We start from the raw sequence: 5,089 nt of genomic DNA, 5'->3' as shown, positions 1-5,089 counted from the left end.
AGATGAAGAACGAAAACCTTTTCTTAAGAAGTAACCAATTACATAAATTAAAGGTAGAAAAACTAATGTATTAAACCATGGAATTAACAGAGTTCCTAACATTAACCAAGGAGAATTAGAAACTCATGTTCTTCAAAGAATCCTTAAGAAATTAAAATTGTAAATTTTAGAAGAAGAGAGAATGAAAGAGGCGAGAGAGAGTATACCTCTTCTCTGTGAGTGATCTCACTTATTTATACTAAAATTCCTACTAATTCAAATTCAAATTCAAATTCTAAAACTAATATTATCTTAACGAGAGTTGTTAAGATAACTTCCTAATTTAAATTTTAAAAAACTAAATAATATATTTTTCTAATTAAAAATAAATTAAAATATAAATTAAATACACGAGACTGCATTGCTGAGGACGTGGGGACCACCCTGGGTGCAGGAACTGGCGCCAAACTTGAAGTTGTGGCATTTGGCGCCAAGCTTGCTTCGCGGACTAGTGCTAAACGCCAATGTCACGGCGTTTAGCGCCATGATGCCAGAGAGAAAGTATGACTCATTATATATCGTTGGAAAGTTATGAAAGTTGGCTTTCTAATGCCACTGAAACTGCGTTATTTGAACCTCTGTAGCTCAAGTTATACTTGTTAGAGTGTGAAGAGGTTAGGATTGATAGCATCCACGAATTCTCTTTGTATTTGTATTCAATTCTTGGTTTCTCCTTGTGCTTTTACTTCTCTTTTTCTAAAGTTTTCCTACAAGAATCACAAAGCCAAAAAATTAAAGTACTAATAGAATAGTCTTAAAAATCATATAATTACAAACAAAAGTAAAAAACTTTTCTATGAGAAATGCCCAAGAAAAGTATTTAAGATGATCATGCATCAGTTCGCTGTAGGAGCTGACTACTAAGTACTAACACATTTTAGCTGTAGACATCTTAATTCAGATGTTGAAGGTTAGACTTTGCTTTTAATTACAATCATTATCAATTTATTGTATTATGAGATTAATCCATGGTTCTGAAAATCGAACCGGACCGATCGGTTCAACCGAAATAACTGAAAACCGGTCATTTAATTGGTTCGATTGACTATAAAAACCGTTTGGCAAAAAATCGATTAAAAAACTGGTCGAACCGGCAGTTAACCGGTGAACCGTCAGAACCGGCCGGGTTTTTTAGAGATTTCCGATTCTGTGGCTACCTCAAAACGGCGCCGTTTAAGTTTATATATATATAAAAAAAAACATGCCCTGCCCCAATACCCCCGTATTTGCCATCCCATACCCCACCCCTCTCCTTCTCTCTGAAAATTGGAGAACCCTAATCCCCATTTCTCTTCGAACGCAGCCCGTAGCCACCATTTCTCTTCGAAGTCATCGTCACTCTTCTCCTCCGCACAGACAGTGGGTGCGGTGTTGCGTGTGGAAGGTTGGAAGCTCTGTTCGGTGGAAGTTCGAACGCAGCCCGCAACCGCCATCCCTCTTCTCATCCTTCCTCATTTCGCCGCCGTCGTAGGAAGGTCTCTTACTCTCCTCTCCTCTCATCGTTTTCGGTCATCGTCTCCTCTGTTCGAGCTCTCTCTTTGTCTTTGCCGGTAGTTCCCGCTCCTCCGTCGCCGTCACTTCCTTTCCTCCCTCACCGCCAGTAAGCACTGTTGCTTGGAATTATTTTTGCTTGTTTTGTGATTTACACTGTTATTAATAATATTGATTTGCTGAATGATGATTTGCAGATTTTGTTAATACTTTTGTTAATACTTTTGTTAATACTGGATTTGCTGATTTTGTTAATACTGGATTTGCTGATTTTGTTAATTTGAACTGGCTTTACTGATTTTCGGTTGCTGAATGATTCTGTATTTTTTTCTGAGTTAATTTTGGTCATGGTTTTACACTTCAGGCTCTCATGTTTTTGCTTTTCTTTTGTGTTGATGTTGAAAATGCAATTCTCACAGTGGAAAGAGTAAGTTTCTAAACCCAATAAGAAAGCAGTTAATAAAGCATTATTAGGTGCAAAAGAAGCTATGCTTGGGATTAGATGAGGCTGCAGGTGTTCCTGTAAGTTCTTTTCATTGATTTTACACTTATTATTATGCTTCTTATGTCTGAATGATGTTGATTATAAATGGTATATGCTACTAGTAACTACTGTTTTTTTACAGTTCATGCAGATTGAACCAGAATCACAAACAAAACTTTTGGATGCTACACTGAACTTGAAAGGAGTGTTGTTGGCTGGAGTTCCAGGAGCAGGAGGATTTGATGTTGTCTTTGCTGTTACTTTGGGAGATTCAAGCAGCAATGTGAAAAAAATATGGAGCTTACTCAATGTTATTTAATATTTAAAATTATTGAATTTAATTATTTGAAATTGTATATTAAATTTTTAATAATTTTATTTAATATTTAATTAAACCGGTTGAACCCCAGTCAAACCGATAAACCGTTAAACCAGTGATCTTATCGGTTTATTGACCGGTCCAGTTCTCGCAACGTTGCTTCCGAACTCCTCCTTCAGCCCTCTCCCCTCCAAGTTCCAACCCTAATTTCCATTGCACCCTAGTTCGGCGTCGTCTGTCTCTCTCTCTCTCTCAAACTGCAGCAGCAGTGGTGCTCACTAAGCCAGCGTCGCCTAACATTCAAAATTTAGTCACCTCTGGAAGCTCTGCTCGGCCCTCTTCTCCTCTACGTCGTTGCGTCTGGCCCTCTTCTCTCTCGCACATTGGTAGCTCTTTGACCCTCTTCTCTCTCGCTCGGTCGAATTGTTAAACTAATAAACCAGTCATCTTACCGGTTTGTTGACCGATTCGGTTTTCGCAACCTTGGTTTAATCTGATATGACTTTCAGTGTAAAGTGTTTAATAATTTATTTTCATCGAATTAGATGCTTATATTTATATGATTTTTGACATGACATGTGGTTTGAAGGTTAGACTTTGATTTTAATTACGATCATTATCAATTTATCATACTATGAGTTTTTGATATGACTTGCAGTGTAAAAGTGTTTAATAATTTACTGTTATCCAATTTGATGCTTATATTTATATGATTTTTGACATAACTTGTGCTTTAACTCAATTACTTTTGCTGACGTGACCACACAAAATTTAATATTTGTGTAAAATATTTTTACCGTAAAAGAACTTAAAAATTAAATCCAAAACTGTGTGTACTATTTTTAACATGCATATCAACTTCTCTAAGCATGTTGTAACATAAATGCATAATCATGCACTATTGCTTTATTTCTGGCATGTTAATTTGTTTTGGCAAATTTTTACATAGTGCAGGTGATTTGCAGCTACTTACATACAAAGCAGCATGAGCATCCTATATTTATGGACAAGATTTTCACTATGTTTTAAAGGCTTATTTTGTATTAGAAAATGAAAATAATAAGGACATACTGTTGATTTTGGGTGAGCACATGAAAAAGTCATTTGAATTTTATCCACAATTTTAAAATAAACTAAAATTATAACATGATATGATTATTGCATGTAGTGGTTGTGTAATTATTATTAGGGTTAACTTTTTTTTGTTTTTAAAGTCTTGGGTCAAAATTAAAATTGTTTCTAACATTTTTTTTATTAAAATTATTTTTAACATTACAAAACATTATAAAATTATCTTTTTGTCCATAAACGACATCTTTCGAACAATTTTACCCTTTAACAAAAATAAAACACACACAAAGTCAAAATTAAAATTGTTTTTGATATTTGTTTTTTATTAAAATTATTTTTAACATTACAAAACATTATAAAATCATCTTTTTGTCCATAAATGACATCTTTCGAATAATTTTACCCTTAAAAAAAACACACACACACATATTACAAAATATTATAAAATAATTTTTTTGTCCATAAACGACATCTTTCGAATAATTTTACCCTTAAACAAAGAAAAAAAACACACACGCACACACACATCCCCCACCACCACCATACCACTCTTCATCAATCAATTTAGACTCAGACACTAGCCACCCCTTCATTACACACTAGCCACCACCACTATAACACTCTTCATCCATCAATTTAGACCCAGACACTAGTCACCCCTTCATTATACACACACACAACACACATACACACACCACCACCACCACCACCACTACCACTATACCACTCTTCATCCATCAATTTAGACCCAGACACTAGCCACCCCCCTTAATTCAAACTACAACAACAATGGAAACAACAAATCAATTTTGAAGTGAGAAGAGTGGGAGAAAGCTTGGCAATAGCAACTTAATGACAACAACAACTCAGAAGTGAAACTCAATTTTGTAAAACATATTTCCAGCCAAATAAACTAGTACACCATCCTCTCTGATAAGTTATATTTTTCATTCCATCGCCATCAAATACACACTAATATCTCATCTTCAAAAAATAACTAGTGCTTATTTCTAATTTTTTAGTCACTTTCAACAAATTTAATTCTAATTTAAAAATCTCAGAACAAAAAATCAAAACTATTCTAATAAAATAATAATAATTTCACAAAAATAAGAACGAAGATGAGAATAAAAACAACGAACAAAGAAAAAAGAGCAAGGAAAGAAAATAGAAACAGGGAACTTGAGGCAGTAAAGAGTGTGGCTGAGTTAGTCTGTTGAGGGCGGTAGAGAGGGAAGGTTGAGACAAACCGCATTATCTCTTCTGCCGAGAAAATCGCACCACAGCCACAAGCCCACAAATTTTTTCTGTCTTTGATACTCTTGGTGAATTGGGTGAATAAATAAATGCTTCAACTGAAAATTTATTGGCCCAAAAAATTTCGTCTTTTCTCTTTTTTCATTGTCTCCACCACACCTATTACTATTTTTTTTAATTCATTCATGGGAAACAGCTTCTTCTTTGTTTTTCACTTTTTTGTGAGTGTGTTTTGCTTTTTCTTTACACAGATGCGTAATTCAAGCAGAAAATAAGTACATGATGAAGGAGAAGGTGAAAATAGAGGATAAAATGTGTGGTTGTGTGATTCATTAGTTTCTCAAGTGAAAAAATTTGAGGCTATCATTGTTTTGTTTGTTGGAAGAGTTATGGTAAAAGAAAAGGTGAAAAGATGGGAATTTTTTTTA

General features: G+C 34.5%; 1 long non-coding RNA gene across 1 annotated transcript; it reads left to right on the top strand.

The window, feature by feature from the left end:
* Positions 1,950-2,684, top strand: LOC110268213. The gene is made up of 2 exons (XR_002356323.1): positions 1,950-2,052; positions 2,157-2,684. It is a non-coding gene; the product is annotated as an uncharacterized LOC110268213 (long non-coding RNA).

Source organism: Arachis ipaensis, chromosome B10 (genome assembly GCF_000816755.2).
Source record: "Arachis ipaensis cultivar K30076 chromosome B10, Araip1.1, whole genome shotgun sequence".
NCBI classification, from domain to species: Eukaryota; Viridiplantae; Streptophyta; class Magnoliopsida; order Fabales; family Fabaceae; genus Arachis; species Arachis ipaensis.
Note: the sequence above shows the minus strand (reverse complement) of the source record. Positions and strands in the feature narration are given on the sequence as shown.